Below are 21,377 nucleotides of genomic sequence, written 5' to 3'. Positions count from 1 at the left end.
CTTTTTTGTTTCTTTTGTTCTTGTTTTTATTTGTTTGCTTGTTTGCTTGCTTTGTTTTGTTTTGATTATTTAAAAATGTTCTTTTGTGAAGGGATGCTACAGGAATGAGGGGAGGATATGGGGGGACCCAGAGGTGAGTAGAATTGGGGTTCTTGATGTGAAACTCCCAAAGAATCAATAAAGAAGTCAAACTTTAAAAAAAGTGCTCTGAAAATATTTTTGAATCTAATATTTTAGTCTTAAACCTCACCCTATTGAAGAACAGTGGATCCCAGTCTTCAAAGAACAGAAGCTAAATAAGGGTTCACAAATACCAGCCAATGTTAGCCAACCTCACTCCTGCTCAGATCCTTCAGAGAGCTGAGATCTGACCTCAGAGGGACATCAAGATTTTGATTTATCTGGATGCCTGAGGTAAGGGTATGTTTACAGGACTTTCATAGACATACACACCTAGTACATTTAATATAGTCAAAATATTTCCTGATTCCCTTACCACCTGGGTTCTAGTCTCAAAGGACTGGAGGACAGAAGAAATTTCCAGCTCTATCTGCTGCAGCCCCTTTACGCAGGTCTACTAACATCCCCCACAACCACCACCCAGGAAGATAGCTGTCTGAACCTCTCCCCTCTCTGTCATGTGACTGCTAAAGGCAAGAAGAGACTTCATTCCTTTACCGTGCTGTCTCCAGAATCTAACATTGTTCATCTGAATTTTATAAATGAATGCAAATGCAAGCAAAGGAGCATTTCTACTTCAGATGGGTTAGCAAATACTATCAAAAAAAAAAAAAAAGAAAAAGGAAGGGGGTGGGGCAGGACAGAAGGATAGCTCAAACTGAATTGTTTGAAGAGATACAAATGCTTTTTTGTTTGTTTGTTTGTTTCTGAGTCATTCCTTCATTCGGTGTCAACGGAGCCCCTGCTGTGAGCTGTAGAATTATTCTGGACAGGGAGGTACAACGGTGATGAAAACCAAGAGAAGGTGGGTGTGGTGGCCGCGCCTGAGGCAGGAAGATCTCTTGAGCCCCTGACAGGAGGCTGAGATCAAAAGGGAAAGTAGCCAAGTGGTGGTGGCGCATGCCATTAATTCTAGCATTCAGGGAGGCAGAGGCAGGCGGATCTCTGTGAGTTCAGGCCAGCCTGGTCTACAAGAGCTGATTCCAGGACAGGTTCCAAAGCTACAGAGAAACAAAATAAAACAAACAAACAAACAAAAGGGAGCATAACAAGGTGTGTTTGTGTGTGTGTGTGTGCATGTATGTGTGCTGGTGTGCACCTGCACACCCCCTCCCACCCCCAACACAAACACACACAGAGTCTCTCTGCTGTCCTGACTGATAATGAATACATATACGGCTCAGTGTTTAAGAGCATTGGCTACTCTTCTAGAGAACCCAGGTTTAGTCCCCAGCACCCACATGGCAGCTCACAACTGTCTGTAACTCCAGTTCCAGGGGATCTGACACTCTTGCACAAACATACTTGTAGGCAAAACATCAATGCACTTAAAAATAAATCGGGGGGGGTGGGGTGCGGGGAGAAATAAAACTTTAAAAAAGTCTGAGGTCAAAAGGCAACATAACAAGGTCCACTCTCAAAAAAGTGCCTGCGTGTGTGCCTGTGTGCATCTGCCCAGCCACACACACACACACACACACACACCCACATGCACACCCCCCCACACACACACGCACGCACACACACAGAGTCCCTTTGCTGTCCTAACTGATAACACACATATGTATCTTTTGGTGCTGGGGATGGAGTCTACGGGTCTTTCACATGCCGCTGCAAGCTAAGCTCTGCCTCTAAGCTATAGCCCTAGCCGCTGTACATTTTTGCATGTAAGCATGGCAGGCTGTCAAGGTGCTAGGGAAGAAAACTTAAGCAGGGAGCACTTGTCAGCAGACATCCAGCCCTAGGCTCAACCCTTAGTATTGTAGTTAAAAAAAAAAAAAAAGATAAGACTGGGGTGACAGACCAGGGAGTAAAGAGAGGACCCATCTGTAACCTCAGTGCTAGGATGGGGAGACCCTAGGGTCTGGGGCTCACTGGCCAGCCAGTCTAGTCAAAGTGGTGAGCTCTAGGTTCAGTAAGAGAAGCTGTCTCACAAACTCTGGTGGAGGATAGAGGGAGAAGCCAGCGTCAGGGCACTCACGGGGTGGGTGGAAACATTTGCACCACCCTCCCCAACCCCCACACATATTAAAAATAGAGTGAGGTGATAAAGACAGGCAGTGAGCTCTATTTACAGGCTACATACATACTCCATATCTTATAAAAAAAAAAAAAAAAGTAAGTGCCTCTTGAGGAGAGATTTGAAGGCAGGAAGAACTTTAGTTCCTTCCATGCTTGGGTTAGTAAGGCTTGGCTACTTAAGGAGCCGTAGGCCCTGTGACAGGAGGGGAGGGAGTGAAGGGCCCTAAGGCGGAAGGAGGAAAGGTCACAGGAGTGGGAGGGTCCAGCGGGGGCTGACAAACTCTGCCACACCTCCTCCTTTTAAAACTGACAGTCTATGGTGTGTGTTTTCAGTGTGTAAATAACACCAGCCATTTGTCTCCCTAACTGCTTCTTGCTGCTGATCTAACAACATCCATCCGGCTTCTCAAGTGTAGACAACCAGTCAGTCCCCTTGTGCTTTAGTTAAAAGGAAGACAAGTCGCGCACCTTAACAAGTCGACTCGGCCACAACCACAGATCCCCATCCTAGCAGATGCGGGATAGCTTTATGCTGGAGTCTAAACATACGTAGGAGTCTGAGTCACTGCTTCCTCAGTCGATTTCTCTTTCTTCATCCGCAACAATGTAGGCAGGAATGTCTACCTACGTCAAATGCAAACTTAACTGCTTCTTGCTGCGAATCTACCTAATCTAACCAGTTAAGTTACGTGAGCCATAGTTGCTTTCCCTGCAGCAGTATCAACGCTGTAGCAGGGTTCCACTTTATTAGCGCATACAGAGATGATGGGAGCCGCACCTGTGCGTATCCTCGGTCTCGGAGCTCAGAAGTTTCAGTGGGCTTAACTGAGCTCAGTGCTCAGTCTCGCAAGGGGCGGGTCATCTGTTGACACCTAGAGCTCCTCTCAGCAAGTTCTTGCTAGTGGAATTATCATCTTTTAGAGGGTAGGACCGAGGTTCCTGTCTCCTGCAGGCTAACCATCAGGGGCCTTTCTGGGCTCTCTAAGGATGCCCACATTTCTTTCCTCCCTCTTCACCCCAGCAACTACAACTACACATTCAGTCTTTATCCTTCCAACGTCTCTGACTTCTGCTCACTGTCAGTCCCTGAGATCAGAAGACTGAGGCAGGAGATCAACGAGGTCAAGCTGGGTTACAGAATGAGAGACTGGAGAGACGCTCACTGGATAAAGGGTTCGCTGTACAAGCACAAGGACCTGAGTTCAGGTTCTTGCTTTCTCTGTGTAGCCCCAGCTGTCCTGGACTTCACTCTATAAACCAGGCCTGAAACTCATAGAGATCTACTTGCCTTTACCACCTGAGTGCTGGGATTAAAGGCATGCACTACCTCTGCCCAGCCCAATTTACATCCTTAACAATATTTGAGTGCCTAATCATCAAAATAGTCCCCCCCCCCAAATAAATAAAAAGCTTTCCCCTGTGGACATTATCTCTATCTTTTGTTTGTTTGTTTTTGATTTTTGAGACAGGGTTTCTCCTGTAACTTTGGAACCTGTCCTGGCACTCACTCGCTCTGTAGATCAGGCTTACCTCAAACTGACAAAGACCCACCTGCCTCTGCCTCCCTAGTGCTGGGATTAAAGGTGTGTCCCACCACCGCCCTGCTCATTAACCCATCTATGGCACAGGACACAACATAGATGGGAACTTGCTGGTGTTGACCGAGGTTGCTGTCTCACCCAGTCCTGCAGCTGTTTAGTCCCAAAGAAACACACAGAGGTCTACATTAATTATAAACTGATTGGCCTATTAGCTCAGGTTTCTTATTAACTCTCTTTTACACCTTATATTAGCCCATTATTCTTGTCTGTGTTAGCCACGTGGCTTGGTATCTTTTTTGGCAATGCAGTCACATCTTGCTTGTTCTGTGCTGGCTTCCTCTCCTTCTCTGGGTGACTACTGCAGACTGAAACTTCCCTCTTCCCAGAATTCTCATTGCCCCGCCCATACTTCCTGCCTGGCTACTGGCCAATCAGCATTTATTAAAAATAATACAAGTTGCAGGATAAAAGACCATTGTTCCATAGCACTCCCCTTCCCTTTTTTAAAACAAGAACTCTGAATTGAATCTCCTTTGTTTAGCTTTTCTACTGACCATTATCCATAACAACTTGTAACCAACATTCTAAACAAAGGCAAACATCCATAATCCATTTTGGGGAGAATGTTGGCATAGTTTTCTAGGCTACTTCCTGCTGATTAGGGGGCACTGATAATATTATGGGGACCTAAAGAAAATTTAGAATTACAGTCAAGTCCTGACTGGAAAATTTCGTGAGGCTTCATCATCTCAGTTAGCAGTTTTGAAACTGTTCTGGATGTAGAACTCAGACATCTGGGCCATTCCTCCTATTGGAGATTTCTCAGTGGGTTTTCCTTGGTCAAACCTGATTTTCTTAATGCCAAATGAATTCACAGTCCCTCATTTCTTGTGGAAACAAAAGCACAACCTCTTTTCCAAAGTAACATATCTTTTGACTTAAATTTTAAAATCAAAGCATTTTCAATATATATATATATATATATATATATATATATATATATATATATAGGATTAATCTAGCATTTATAATTAAATGTCTTTTAGCAACTTTTGCTCCTTCCTCGGTCATCAAACAATTTAAAGACAACCCAATAAAATACAGTATCCAGACTCTCTGTGTATTTTTCATCTTTACATGGCTTTATTTTAACCTCTATTTCTTTTCTTTTTTTTTTTCTTTTTTTTTTTTCCTGGTTTTTTGAGACAGGGTTTCTCTGTGGCTTTGGAGCCTGTCCTGGAACTAGCTCTTGTAGACCAGGCTGGTCTCGAACTCACAGAGATCCGCCTGCCTCTGCCTCCCGAGTGCTGGGATTAAAGGCGTGCACCACCACCACCCAGCTATTTCTTTTATTTTTATTTTTAATTTTAGGCCTTTTGAGACAGGGTTTCTCTGTGTATCTCTGGCTGTCCTGGAACTCACTCTGTAGACCAGGTTGTCCTTAAACTCACAGAGACTCACCTGCCTCTGCCTCCCAAGTCTTGGGATTAAAGATGTGTGCCACCATACCAACTGCTCTTTTTTTTTTTAGGACTTTATCATGTTTTTCCCCCAAGCCTATATATATTTTTAAACACACAGCAAACTATTTAGAATTTCCTTTATTTTTGAATCTATCTTTACTGTATATTTCTCTTTTTCTGACCACATAAGTCTTTAATTTGCTAAGCAATGTGGCTAGGATTAAAGCAGTGGCTTTGACGGCTGGATCCAGACCATTCCTTAGCTCTTTTCTGAGAGTCTAGCCTCATGGCAGAGGTATTAGCCAGAGCCACATTTACTGCCACAACTCTATGGCATTTCAAGGTCCCTGCCACCATCAAAAAGTATGTAGTCAGCTTTTCATCAACACCATTTAAGTGTTGATGGCAGGGCCTCTTACTTTTTTTTTTTTTAAGATTTTATTTATACAGTATCCTGCCTGTAGGCCAGAAGAGGGCACCAGATCTCATTATAGGTGGTTTTGAGCCACCATGTGGTTGCTGGGAATTGAACTCAGGACCTCTGGAAGAGCAGTCAGTGTTCTTAACCGCTGAGCCATCTCTCCAGCCCCAGCCATATCTCCAGCCCCGGCAGGACCTCTTAAAAGAGCTGCAACGTTTACAGCTAAAGCTGAGTCAGGAAACCTCTCTTAAATGAGAGCGCTTGCCTCTAGCAAGCAGAGTCCACCTGAGAAAGTGCTGTTATCAAGAAGCTGTGCTTAATTCTATTCTTTTCTATCTAGAATAATTTCCCGGGGGCTGGAGAGATGGGTCAGAGGTTAAGAGCACTGGCTGCTCTTCCAGAGGTTCTGAGTTCAATTCCCAGCAACCACATGGTGGCTCACAACCATCTGTTCTGAGATCTGGCAGCCTCCTCTGGCGTGCAGGCATACATCGAGGCAGAATGTAGTATACATAATAAATAAATCTTAAAAAAAAATAACTTCCCAAGCTCTCTCAGGCTGTAAGTGGATTTAGCTGTCCATGTTGGCACCATTTGTTGACTGAGGTTTCTGTCCCACCCGGTTCTGCAGCTGTTCAGTCCCAAAGAAATACACAGAGGTCTACATTAATTATATAAACTGACTGACCTGTTAGCTCAGGCTTCTTATTAACTCTTTCTTACATCTTATATTAGCCCATTACTCTTGTCTGTGTTAGCCATGTGGCTTGGTACCTTTTTTGGCAAGGCAGTCACATCTTGCTCACTCTGTGTCTGGCTTCCTCTCTCTCTCTGGGTGACGACTGCAGACTGAAACTTCCCTCTTCCCAGAATTCTCATTACCCCACCTATACTATCTGCCTGGCTACTGGCCAATCAGCATTTTATTAAAAATAATACAAGTGACAGGATAAAAGACCATTGTCCCACAGCATGCTGGTTTTGAACAAGGACTTCTGGTGCTTTTATTCTGATGATGCTCTCATCAGGTTCTGCAAAGTTCTTCCTGTTCAGAAGCCAAAGGCAACTGTGTATGTATTTCCAGCCAACAGTGCAGAGTCAACAGGCAAATGCTGGAGTCAACCAATGACTACCCACCACGTGCATTGCACAGCATGACAGTTCCAATGTTCATTGTTCCTGCTGATAAGTAGCCCATATTTTTGCCTGGGAAAGCCCAGGGGCTGTTGGGACATGTACTAGCTGAAGAGGTTCCTTCTCTGGACTAATATTTATCATTGATTATTCCTGGTAAGACATTTTATACTGTTTTATTTCTTCTTTAGTATTTGTATGATAATTTAATGTTACAAAAGTGATTTCATGTAGCAGAAAAAAATAGCTCCGTTCATTTTTGGAATAAAAAAACTGAGAGGGAATAAAAAGCTGAAAGACCAAACTAGGCATGGGGCTACGTGCCTGTAACCTCAGTACTCTGGAGACAGAGGCAGGGGGTCAGAGGTTCAAAGTCATCATCAGCTACACAGAGAGTCTGAAGCCAGCCTGGGCCAGTGTTTATAACCACTACCTCAAAAGAACAGTACGTTTTGGATTCTTTTGAAATGCAAAACTGGTCCTTGACACTTTAATACACAGAAATTTGAATTCACATATATACCATGAAAAGCAAAACAAAACAAAACGAACTATGAAGGAGTTGAAACTGGGGTGGGGTAGCTTTATACCCACTCTCATGACTCATGGAGCCTTTGCCTACACTGATTCTTCTCTTGTCATCTTCTCAGGTCCCCTTACTAAATTCTGGACTTTATCTAAGCTCAACAGCTGTGTATATATATATATATATATATATATATATATATATATATATATATACACGTACAAGTTACAGGCCAGAAACTTCAGGCTGGGAGAACATGGGGCTTTTTGTTTTAGTTTTTTTGAGTTTGGGGTCACCTTGCTTTAATAGTACTTTCTAGATCCATCCACTTAGCGTTCCAAAATATTCCAACACATGTTATTGCTTTGAGGCAGTGATTTCAATCATTGAGCTTTCTTTTTAATTCCATCAGTTATCAGTGGCGGGCAGTACACATCACTAGCCACTGAATGCACTTGTCACACTGACCCACTTAGATATTTGAAAAAAAAATCTCTGTGGGAGGATGTCTGGTAATCTTAAAATCTCCCTTTTTTTCGAGGGGGAAGTGGTGCAGGACAATTCTGTATTCTGTCAATTATGTTTTAAATAAACGCTGATTGGACAGTAGCCAGGCAGGAAGTATAGGCAGGACAACCAGACAGGAAGTAGAAGCGGGTAATGAGAACAGGAGAATTCTGGGAAGGAGGAAGCCCATTCCTCCCCAGTCCTGTCCAGACACAAGAGAAGGAAGATGTGACCTGTCCCGCCAAAAAAGCCATGTGGCTAATATAGATAAGAATAATGGGCTAATATAAGTTATGAGTTAATAAGAAGCCTGAGTTCATGGGCCAATCAGTTTATCATTAAAAAAAAATCTCCCTTTTTTTCTTCTATTTAAAACAATATCAAATCATTCCACTATGGTGTTTGCTGTGGAGCAATCTTTTGTACACCGTGAATATGCATTGCTCTCACTGACTTAACAAAGGGCTAAATGGCCAATAGGAAGGTGGATAGACGTTAGGTGGCACTTGTGGACAAAAACAAGAGTGTGGGGATGAAGAAGGGCAGAGTCACCAGCCAGACACATAGAAAACAGGAGATGAATATGCCATGTTGAAAAAAGGTACCACTACCTGGTAGAGCGTAGATAAGAAATATGGGTTAATTTAAGTTGAAAGAGCTAGTTAGTAACAAACCTAAGCTAGTCATTGAGCATTCATACTTAATAATAAATTTATGTATGGTTACTTGAGGAGTCATCAGTCACAACTACGGGTGTTATTTAATATGTAAATTGTATTCTAGACATAAAATAAAGCATGCTTTTAAAAAGAAAAAAAAGACATGCAAAACCAGATTAAAAAACTTTGTAAAAAACTGTAAGGTATAAATTAGTTTTTCCATGTTGGCTTTATATATAGATGTATGATTTGCATATAGATACATGCAGATGCATGTGTTATAAATAGATGTATGCATTATACCCAGATGCCAGGACAGCCTGTTCCCAGCCTTGCTGGCAAGAGCTTATCAGTTTTTGAAAAATTTATCTTTGAGCTGAGAGTTCATATTTTTTGTTTTGTTTTGTTTTGAATCTTAATCTATCTTGAATGGAAGTTTGATAAAAACCTATGTTTTTCTCTTTTCCAGATAAGATTTGATTCTATTCCAGCTTTCATTAAATAGCATAAAACTTGCCCTACTTTCTTCTCATGACTGATGGCATTTAGCTTGTAAGAACTGATATCATGTCACATATAGAAAAAATTTAGAGGAATCCAGACCTGCATATAGCATTTGCTTGCTGATCCTAATTTGAAGAACAAATGAACTGTCCCATCTCATCTTGAGCATCATCACAGGAAGATCCTACAGATATGACAGCAACCATGCATCAGCCTTGGTTTGCTAATCATGGAGCATCAGAAGGAGCAGCCGGCTGAAGCAGCACTTCTGCCAGGAGGTGTTCCTAGGCAGCACGAAGCTCTGAGATCAGTATTTGTTTGGAGTTTAAGAGTCCACGCCAAGTCATCACAACTGTATTCAGGGGATGTAGAGAAGGCTCGGTGGTTAAGAACACATCTGCACTTGCAGAGGAACCAGGTTCCATTGCCAACACTCAAGACCTACACCTCTAGTTCCAGGGAACCCGCTGCCTTCTTCTGACCTTTTCTGTAGGCACCAGGCATACGCTTGGTACACAAACGTATATGCAGGTATACATATACCTTGCACACACAAAATAAAATAAACCTTAAAACAACAACTGTGTAATCAGACTGGTAGTTGACTCAGCAGGGAAAGGCATTTGCCTCCAGATCTGAGCATCCGAGTTCAAGCCCTGAAACCCACGTGGTGGAAGGGAGAAGACCGACTCCCAGAAGTTTTCCTCTGACCTCAACACACATTCATGGCACCCACAAACCTGCTTCGTCTGTTTGAGCAACCCAGACTCTGGCATTTTGCTGTGGTATCTCTAGCAAAGTAATTCGGTGGGGTCCACAGGAAAAGGTCCAGATGTTTCTACTCTTGTTTGCTTTCATTTTTTTACAGTATCATACTTGTATATAATGCACCATGATCACATCAACCCCTCTACCCTCTCTCACTCCCTTCTCTCCCCCTGTTTTTTGTTTGAATTTTAAAATTATACTTACTTATTTATGTGCCCTCATGTGTGTGTGCAAATGTCACATTTTTGTTTCTTGATACAAGATCTCATGTGTAGCCCTGACTGGCCTGAATATCACTATTAGATCAAGTAGTCCTTGAACTTGTAGCACTTCTCCCTAGTGTCTTCTGGGATACTGTGTGCCACCGCAGGTGCCAAGTTTTGATGTTTTGAACACAAAGATCTCTTGGTCAGAAGATGTAACCTTCTGAGTAAGTTGACCCACGTTTGATTGAAGGTAGTTTCAACAGAAGAGAGTCGGTCTGAGCCATTAGGAGCCAACACTCTGAACAGATAGCAGGGTTGCATGCATGCGGGTCAAGAGAATCTGAGCAAGGCATCTATGGTATTCACTACATCTAATATTGGAGGACTGGTGATTTGGGCTTGCCATAGAAATGCCAGTTCAGGAGGAATAACATGCTGTCTTCTGTTTTAGATGGGCGTTCCACCACTGTACCAAAACAGCTGACACAAACCGATTTATTCTGCTCATGATTTCAGGCTATTGTGGCTGGATGTAGGGGAGCAGCCAGACAGCTGTGTCCCCGAGCACTGCCTTTTGGCCCCTTTATCCTATCCAGCTTATGGGAAGGTGCTATCTACGTCCAGTGCAGGTTTTACCCCTAAATTATTCCTCTATTTTATTTTCTTACTACTTTTAAAAACACCTTGTCAGTTGCTCTGTCTGTCTGACATTTTCATGTCTCAGAAGGAAATTTCAACACCATACAGTTTCCTACCACATAAAGCGAAACGATTTTTTCCCTTCAGTTTGACCACATATGCAGAAAGGGCGAAAGAGGAACAAGTGTCGGGACAGGAGATAGGGGATCCCGAGTTTTGGAAATGTCAATTGGAACCAGCCCTGGACAGTTTTGAGTCCTTACTCAGAGGGGCTTATTCAGGAAGACTAATAACAAACGTAGACACTGAACCTAAATGGGATCCTGGGCTGGCCTCCAGCAGTTACATCGGGATCCTGTGCACTGCCCCTCTGGCCTGGACTGGTTTCAGATGAATAACTTCCTTGAGTTGAGTCAGTGGGTTCTCAGCCTGTTAAACTGAGAGTTCAGGAGCTAGGATAATTTTAAGGCTTTCAACACAGCCATGACATTCCATTCCTAAGGTTTAGTGTTCAACTCTTACTTAGAGACTTTATTTTGTTTTGGGGTGTGTGGAACCCAAGGTCTTATGCATCCTATGAACATGCTCTATCACCAAGCTATACCCCAAGAGTCAGGGATTATCACGTTGCCCAGGTTGACCTGAAACTCATTATGTAGACCAGGCAGGCCTCAAACAGACTATCCCCCTGCCTCAGTCTCAGGAAAGTACCACTGCACTTGCCTACTTGTAATTTATTCTGACCAGATCCTATCTCTGATACTGTAACCAAAAGAACAATATGTAATATGTTCTGTCTATAAGCAGAAGACTGATCATGCCTCATATATAACTATTATGTTTTAAAATATTATATTGCTAGCCAGATGGTGGGAGTGCACAGCTGTAATCCCAGCACTCGGGAGGCAGAGGCAGGCGGATCTTTGTGAGTTCGAGACCAGCCTGGTCTACAAGAGCTAGTTCCAGGACAGGCTCCAAAGCTACAGAGAAACCCTGTCTCAAAAAAACCAAAAAAAAAAAAAAAAAAAAAAAAAAAAAAAAACCAAAAACAAACAAAAAATGAAAAGAATATTATGTTGTTAATTAACAATTGTTAATCACTAACAGTATCGCTAATTAACGAGTTATAAATGAATGCTTGATAATGACGTTTTTCCATTACAAATTTTCTCAATAAATACTAAATGTCCAAATGAAGTAAAGATATGCTGAAATTACTAAGGAGATTGTAATTAAGGGAAATGAAAGAAACTATTGGTCTAAAACTTTCTTTTAAAAATCAATTTTATTTATTTGTGTGTGAGTGTGTGTGTGCATGTATGTGTGATGTTGGGGATCAAACCCAGTTTCTGTGTACTTGAGACAAGCACTTTGTCAATGAGCTACACCCCTACATCTCTAGCCTAGATAGTAGCTCCTTTGCTCAGAGTAAACCCTGAAACTCGTTTTTGGTCACCTAGGAAGATGATGTTGGATACACGCGCTATCTATCTATCTATCTATCTATCTATCTATCTATCTATCTATCTATCTATTTGTTGTGTATGGCTGTTTTGCCTGCATGTCTGTTTGTCTACCACTGGCATGCCTGGTGTCTGCAGAGGCCAGAGTGCATCAGAGCCTCTGGTTCTGGGTTTAGGGGACACTGGTGAGCCTCTCTGTGGGCACTGGGAGTCAGAGCCCAGTCCTCTGGAAGAGCAACCCGGGCTCTTAATCACGGCCTTCTCTCCAGGCCTGATTATTGCAATTTTAAAGATAAACTATGCATTTAAGTACATAAAATCAATAATAATTTTAGAAAAGTGAATTAATAGCCACACGCTATTTCCTCCAGCACCAGCTCCCCATATCCTGCCCTCTGCTTGACCCAGATGAGTCACAGAAGCAAACACTGAGCCCCGGAGCAGGAGCGTCAGTAACTGACTCAGAGGCCACGCTATGCGGTTGCTACCCCTGGTGCTCTGCTACGCTGACCCCTTCCCCTGCTCTAAAGGCACAGTGTTGTCTGACCGCATTTTGAAGATGGACTTCCTTTACTTTTGTTCTTTTCTGTAAAACCAAACACCACCAGCATTTCAAGGTGGCCTGGTTCTGCACCGCAAAGGATTTCAGAATGTGGAGGTAGGCCACCGGGTTCCAGGTTTTGGTATTCGGGATAATTTCTAAAATTCCTGAGAGGTCGTTACCATCAGGGAAAACTCAGAAAAAAGACCATCTTTCATTTCCTTCTAAGAGTGGAAAAAGTCAATTCGATTTTAACTTTAAAATGTAGATGCTCAGTTAGAGGCAATAAGTGCTCTCTCTCTCTCTCTCTCTCTCTCTCTCTCTCTCTCTCTCTCTCTCTCTCTGTGTGTGTGTGTGTGTGTCTGTGTGTGTGTGTGTGTGTGTGTGTGTGTGTGTGCCTCAGTGGTTAAGGGCACTTTCAGCTTTTACACAACACTGGACTTCAGTTCCCAGCACCACATTGGGCAGCTCACAGCTGCCAATAATTCTAGCCCCAGGGGAGCCAATGCCTTCCTCTGGATCCAACGGTACCCACATGCTTGTGAGTGTACGCACATTGCACATTTTCTCTCTCTCTCTCTCTTTCTCTCTCTCTCTCTCTCTCTCTCTCTCTCTCTCTTTCTCTCTCTCTCGCACACACACACACAATAAAGAAATTAAATCTTTTTGAAGAGATGGGTTGGAAGAGGTGCTAGGGATAGAACCCAAGTTTTCATACATGCTCATCCCATGTCCCACTGTGGTTGGATTTTTCCTTGGGCCACCAGTTGACAAATAATGACATGAAGACTTATTATTAACTATGAAAGTTGGCCTTAGCTTAGACTTGTCCCACTAGCTCTTCTATTTGGGGGGGGGCAGAGGGGGATAGTGGTTCAAGGCAGGGTTTCTATGTGTATCTCTGGCTGTGATGGAACTCACTCTGTAGATCAGGCTGGCCTCAAAGTCAAAGAAATATGCCTGTCTCTACCTCTCTGAGCACTGGGATTAAAGGCATTCACCACCACCACTCGGCTCCCACTAGCTCTTATTACTTAAATTATCCCATTTATATTAATTTACATTATATCACATGGCTTTTTTTCTCTTTCTTTTTTTTTTTTTTTTTTTTTTGGTTTTTCAAGACAGGGTTTCTCTGTGTAACAGCCCTGGGTGTCCTAGAACTAGCTCTTGTAGACCAGGCTGGCCTCGAACTCACAAAGATCTGCCTGTCTCTGCCTCACCGTGTGCTACCACCTCCCAACTGTCACATGATTTTTACCTCTCTTCCACTTCGTTCTGCCTCTCCATTGCATCGTTTGAGCACCTCAGTTATCCTCTTCCTCTCTCTGCCTGGAAGTCCCGCCTATCTCTCCTGCCTGGTTATTGGCCATTTAGCTTTTTATTACACCAATCACAGCAATATCTTTTCTCATTGTACAAATAATCCCACGACACCCATTAGCTATACACTCAGTTCTCAACACGTATCATTTTTGTTCAAAGTTAAATTGTACTGGGTGTAGTGGCACATGTCTTTAATCACAGCCCTCAGAGGCAAAGACAGAGAAATCTGTGGTCTACAGAGAGTTTCAAGACAGTCAGGCTGTTACACAGAGAAACCCTGTCTCAAAAAAACAAACAAAACAAAACAAAACAAAAAAGTGAAATATATTTATTATTGTATGCATGCTATGTGCAGGGGGAGGAGGCTTCTTGTGGAGGTCAGACAACTCTGGAGTTGGTTCTCTCCTCTGATCTTCACTTGTGTTCTGAGGACAGACTGGTTGTTAGCTCACACAGCAAGCGTGCTTATCCTACGAGTCATCTTGTCCCCTGATATAGATCTGAACCAGAGGAATATTTGACTTTCTTTTCCAGCTACCATGGCACCCCCAGATCAAATGATGACTGGCTAGAGCCGGGATATATCTCCATCTCTGAAACCCTAAACGAAATATCAGCAAATAATTTCACCAAGCCTGCAATTTCTATTTTTATCATTCATTTATATCTGAGATTAAAAAAAATGTCTGTCAGGTCGCCGGGCTTTTGCCTGAAATCTATGATCAGTAAATGGAGGACCAGCAACTACTTGTGAGTCCTAATCAACTGTGCTAATCTGTACTAAGCAACATTAAGGATACTTCATTAGTAAGACTTACTATTGAAGCTACTGAGATGGTTCAATAAGGGAAGGTGCTCGCTGCCAAGCCTATGACATGAAATGTTGTGGAATATTAGTTTAAGATGTATTCCGTTTGCTTATGTTGTGGAATATTTGTTTCATGAAGCAAAGGTGTGTTGCCTTTTTTTATGTTGCATTTGTTCAACTCTATAAAGCTGTGTTACTTTGCCTGCCTAAAACACCCAATTGGTCTAATAAAGAGCCTACCGACCTATAGTTAGGCAGGAGAGGAATAGATGGGGCTGCCAGGCAAAGAAAATGAAGAGGAGGAGAAATCTAGGCTCCAGAGAACAGCAAGGAGCAAGGAGCAGTAGGACACCAAGGGCCAGGCACACAGCCAGCCACGGAGTAAGAAGGAAAGAAAGACATGTAGAATAAAGAAAGGAAGAAAGCACAGAGGCGCTGGCAGTGGCACATGCCTTTACTCCCAGCACTTGAGAGGCAGAGGCAGGCAGATCTCAGTGAGTTTGAGGCCAGCCTGGTCTACAGAGTGAGTTCTAGGACAGCCAGGACTGTTTCACAGAGAAACCCTGTCTCAAAAAACAAAATCAAAGAACAAAACAAAAAGCACAGAGGCAAGTGTTAAAGAGAAAGAAGATAATTTAAGAAAAGCTGGCTAGAAACAAGTCAAGCTAAGGCTGGACTTTCATAAGTCTCCATGTATTTGAGAGCTGGGTGACTGGTCCCCTACAGGGTAAAAGAAACAAAACAAAACAAACAAACAAACAAGAACTTCATTGGACCACATCTGGGTTCCATTCACTACGTAGTGGGAGATGACCTTGAATGTCTGAGCCTCCTGCCTCCACCTCCCAAAGGCTGGCATATAGTCCTGTACAGCTACATCTGGCCCTGGCTCAATCTGCTGCTGTTGGAAAGCATACTCTGAGCTCGGTTTCTACTGGGAATGAGCATTTTTTCCCTTCATAGACACAATATGCTAAACCTGGGCAGATCTCCTGGATAGCGGCACAGCTACTCAAACCTGAAACAGGTGCGTGTGCCATATCATATGACATATTTTTCCAACCAACACTAGCACGGCTGTGTGGCTGCTCAAGCTCTCTTATCTGCAATCTTAAATCTTCTATTTTGCAGCCACTGACTATTGGCTGGAGCTGTCTTTGCCTTTGGGGAAGGGGTAATAAGAAAACAATAATCAATTAGGGGAGACATGAATTTAAAGAGAGCAAGGAGGGGTGTGCAGGAGGGTGTGGAGGGAGGAGAGGAAGGGGGAAATGACATTATGTCATAATCTCAAAAAATAAGTAATTAAAAAATATTGACGGGCTATGTACACCTTTGATCCCAGCATTTAGGAGACAGATCACTATGAGTTCATGGTCAGCCTGACTACATAGCAAGTTTCAGGCCAGCCAGAGAAATCCTCTGGCATTGCTTTCCAGAAGCAGTTTCTGTCTTTCTGTCCCCTCTGTTGACTGCAGCTGCTGACTTCTTCCAGCCCAGGAACTGGCCCAATGTGGAGTGAGCTGAGGTGTTGTTTCTGGGGCTGAACGCTGAGTCATGCCTCTCCTAACTGCTAGCCTTTGTTTTCTTTTGTTCTGAAGTTACAACCTGCACGCCTTTAATCCCAGCACTCGGGAGGCAGAGGCAGGCGGATCTCTGTGAGTTCGAGGCCAGCCTGGTCTACAAGAGCTAGTTCCAGGACAGGCTCTAAAAAAAAGCTGCAGAGAAACCCTGTCTCGAGAAACCAAAAAAAAAAAAAAAAAAAAAAAAGACAACCTGCATAGGCAGTTTTCTGGGTGGACTTTTTTTCCAAGTCCCTGGGAGCCCATGGGCTCTACTGTACATGGTATGTACGAGACTATTTAAAGCCCTATTTCCAGACTCAGTTACTACAGGTCACCCTCACCTCCATCCTTAGCCCATCTGGTCTTTGAGAATCTTAGTGAATATGTTCATTATTCCTTAGGGCTTTTGAGTTCTCTTATTTAGAACTTTTTCTATTAGATGTAGAATCTTGCTAATCTGATAGCAGTGGACAATATAGATTCTAGAAGCTATTGTGGTCCACACTGATTAAATCGTGGAGAAGGGAAAGTTGATTGGAAATTCTCAGGTAGTGTCTTCCTCAGTCATAAGTCTGATGATGGGAGTGAAGTGGAGGTTCTGAGAATGCTGGAGACGGGAGGAGGGAAATGTGCGGGAGGAGGGAAAATGTGCTGTAGACAGAGCAGTGATTCTTCAAGCCATGTTCTCCTTTCTCCTCCTCCCTTCCTTTTCTTTTTCTCCCTCTTCCTTCTTTTCTAGGCAAGCACTCTAGCACTGACTTATTCCCCAGTCTTTCAAAGAAACTGTATTTTAACCGTGGTTGTCTCTGTCTGTCTGTCTGTCTGCCCCCTCCCCTCTCTCTATCTGTGTGTCTGTGTGTGTGCGTGCGCGTGTGCGTGTCTTTTGAGACAGTCTCACTACATAACCCAAGCTTACCTGTAACTTACTGTGTAGCCAAGGCTACCCATGAATTTATAGTAATTCACCTGCTTCTGCCTCCCAAGAGTTGGAGCTAGACACCAGCCTCCAGGCCTGGCTCATTCTGCTACTCTTAAATGGTGATCATGAGGGCTGGAGAGATGGCTCAGAGGTTAAGAGCACTGGCTGCTCTTCCAGAGGTCCTGAGTTCAATTCCCAGCAACCACATGGTGGCTCACAACCATCTGTACTGAGATCTGGCGCCCTCCTCTGGTGTACGGGCATACATGGAGGCAGAATGTTGTATACATAATATATAAATCTAAAGAAAAAAAAGAAAGAGAAAAAATGGCGATCATGACTTAATTATATGTCTACATTTTAGGGTCAGTACTGTAATCTTCAAAATAAAGAATACTGAGCTATAAAGTACCTTAGAGTGCTCTGTTTTTATTTTGATAATATTTTCTACCTTTAGGTTTGTTTTATATATAAGAAGATAAATTTGCAATTCCAACCACAATGATATTTTAGTAAGCGATTGTTTATCCACCACTTCAATAAACAGCCAGTAAGTACAGGGCTGGCTGATGCTCATGTTTGGTTTATGCTAATCACTGAGGATACAAAGACACACGCTGGGTCCTTGCCATTGAGGGCCAAAGCCTAATGAAAACAGGCAGGCAAATAAATAATTAGCACAAAATAGGGGAGGGCTTCCTACTCCCATCGGAAGTGTTAGGGTAGACTCAAAACAAGCGCTCTTTGAGCTGTTTTTCTAGGCTTCCGTTTGGAGACAGGGCCTCATACATCTCTGGCTCCAAGGTCTGGCTATGTAGTGAAGATGACACCTGACTTCTCATCCTCCCTCCACAACCCTGGTGCTGGGATCACAGGCGTGTGGGACTACTGCTGGTTTCCGTGGTGCTGAGGATAAAACCCGGGGTTCTGTGTGCATGCTGGGCAAGCACTCTACAAACTGAGCCATGTATCTAGCTTGTTTGAGCAGTTTTGAAGACAAATAGCCTGGTAGGCAAATGAAGGAAAGACACCGTCAACAGAGGAATGACCTTTGATGACAAATGTCACAAAGGTAACTAGAGCAGGGTGGCTACTGAAGGCGATGGAATCCTAGGGACCTTGGGGTATCCGTGGAAGATGAGAAGCAGTCCCGCCCAGGCTGTGGAGAGCTGACCCTGCCCAACACCAGTAGAAACTGATGTGCTGTAAATGAGGAAGCTGCCTACAGAGGGGATTTGAGTATGTCTCCGAAGGCTTAGGCACTGAACACTTGATCCTCAGTGTAGCCGAGTTGGGAAGTGCTGGGACCTGTGGGAGGTAATTAGCTCACTGGGACACTGCCATCAGACTGACTGATGTGGTTCTCAACAGCTCTGCAGTGAGTTCCTGTGAGAAGCTGTTAGAAAAAACGTATCTGATGCCTACAGTCCCAGCACTCTGGAGACTAAAGAAGGATTGCAAGTTCAAGACCAACCTGGGCTACAGAGTGATACTCTATTCCGATCACCCCCACTCCTCCACACAGCTAAGTCTTGTGGCGGCACAAGTCTCCTGCCTGTTTGTTCAATGAGATTATTTTCTCCTTTAATTCGTTAGCTATGTTTACAATAGTTGCTTTAGTGTTCTTGTCTGCTAAATCCAATCTCTGACTCATTTTCTGGAGAGTTTGAACTCAGAACCAGGCCTTATGACTGGCCTCTTATAACAACATAAAAGGAAGAAGAATCCAGATTCAAAGACTCTTGGGGAAATCCTCAAATTCATGATTGAATGAAAGATAAGACAGAAAAAGACAAGGGAAGGAGTAATCCAGGAGGTGGGAAAGGAACCAAGGGTGTTGGGGACCGGCCTCCACAAAAATACCACCTGCCAGGGTAGGAGCATGGGGTTTAGAAATACAAGTAAAGAGCAACAAAGATGTGAAAATAATAAACCAGAAACCATAGAATAGTACCGGGAGGGAGTTCCAGTGAATACTGAAATCACCAATGTTTAATTTCCAATTGCTTAAAATAACCTGACCTCAAGAGGTAGGAGTAAGATTTAAAAAAAAAAACTGCATTAACATGATACAAGGAAATGAACAGACCAGTTGAAGGCCGCGGGCTACATTCATAGTTAAACATTCTGTTGATAGAACAAAATAAGTCGGCTCACACCCTAGTCCAAAACATTCTGTAGGCAAACCACTCCCTGGGTGGAATCCAATGTTATCCCCTTAAGGGAACTGGAACCTTAGTTGAATCCTTAGACTTTTGTTTGAGGTAGAAACATATCTACTTCTCTATTTCTGAAATTAAGGTCTGGATATTAGCCACACCTACTGACAATAACTTTGAGAGAGCAGAACTCTCTGATCTAAATCTAGGTGGAACCTTTGTTTGAGGTAGAAACACAATAACCTTGAAGGAATAGAGGTAAGTTCCAGCTCTCTGACCTTTGATCAAGGTGGAAATAGGCTCAGATTTTTGGGCCTCCACACAACTGTTCCCGGAACCTTTCCTTTTTTTATGCAGCCTATGTTGGCTTCACAATCGTGGCTCTGCTGTCTTGGTCTCCTGAGTGCTGCTATTACTGAACCCGCCTCTGGTCTATGAGTCTTGTCAGAGCTTAGTTTTAGATTTTGATCACACAGAGTTAGTGTGTGTAGGCTTTTCTCTACAGCAATGGTTCTCGAGTTTTAGTTTGTGTCTGCCTATAGCAGGAAAGCCAGGTATAATGGCATATAACTGTCATCCCAGCACTTGGGAGGCTGAGGCAGGAGGATTAATATGAGTTATCAACAGTCAATATAGTGAGTTTTAGACTAGCCAGGGCTACAAAGTGAGAACCTGTCTAAACAAAATGTCAAAGAATCGCACAAAACAGTTCTTTAGGGCATATATTTCCAGCCTTCTTTCTTTAAGTTTCTGATTCAGTGGGTCTGAGGGAGAGTCCTTGAATTAAAAAAAAAAAATGACATTTATTTGTTTGATGTGAATGACTATTTTTCCTACATGTATGTATGTATGTATGTATGTATGTGTACCACATGCATGCCTGGTGCCCACAGAAGTAAGAAGGTGTTGGAGCTCCCGGAACTAGAGCTATATGAATAGTTTCAGTTCACCTTGTGAGTGCTGGGAACTGAACCTGGGTCCTCGGCAGGAGCAGCCAATGCTGAGCTGTGTCTTCATCCCCGCCCCTGAGTTTTCATTTCCAATAGAGCCTCTGACAGATTTCGGGGGGGCAGTGGCACTGCTCTCAAGGGAGAGCACTGCAAGAAATATTGCTCTCAAACATAGTTAGTATTAACTGTCAACTCACTGAAACCAGAATCATTCGAGAGATGGGCCTCTGCACAGGCCTGTCCTACGTGGTTTAACTTGGGTGGGAAGACCCATCATGAATGTGGTTGGCGGTATCTCATGGGCTGGGCCGTGGGCTGAACAGAAATGGGAGCAGTAAGCACACATGCATGAATTCATTGCCCTCTGCTCTTGATCATGATTATAACATGGCTAGCTGCTTCAGGCCCCTACCATCTTGACTTCCCTGCAAACGATGGTCTGTAATTTAGAACTGGGAGTCAAATAAACTCTTTGTCCCTGAAGCTGCTTTGGTCAGGGTACTTTTATCACAGCAACTGGGAAAAGAAAGGGAGACAAACATTATCTGATATTATCCTTCTGCCATCCCATCTAGATGCTATCCGTGAAGTGTTAATGTGGCCACACTTCCAATGTCTCCATTCTTAATTCCGGCATCTCTGCTCAGCTTTCAGCAGGTAGAAGCTGGGTCTGGTCATCTTCCACAGGTCAGCAGGTATCCAAGGAGTCTCCACGAGGCTCCCAGTCTAGAGTTCAGCAGCTCCTCTCCTTCCTTAGACCTCACAGCTTTTCCATCAGGAGATTGCCCCAGATAATGAGCTGGAGTGAGTTTCTCTTCTCTCAAGGACCACAGACTTGTCCTGTCTGCGGGCCAATTCCTCAGGATTTGAATCATGTATTCTGTCTGCTTTAGTGAAATTGTGTCCGTCCTCCTGCCTCCCTAGTCCATCCCTGTCTTGCTGCTTCCACAACCTCCCTCTACGCTCTGCTCTGCTTCCCTCTCCTTCCCCAGTCTGGTGCAAAGTGACTGCTAATGATGGTTTTAAATGATGGGTGGCTAGTCTGACATCAAATAATATGCCATCCTTGGCAGAAG

Source organism: Arvicola amphibius, chromosome 1, assembly GCF_903992535.2.
Source record: "Arvicola amphibius chromosome 1, mArvAmp1.2, whole genome shotgun sequence".
NCBI lineage: Eukaryota > Metazoa > Chordata > Mammalia > Rodentia > Cricetidae > Arvicola > Arvicola amphibius.
The sequence above is the reverse complement of the archived record's forward strand: the minus strand, read 5'-3'. Positions refer to the sequence as shown.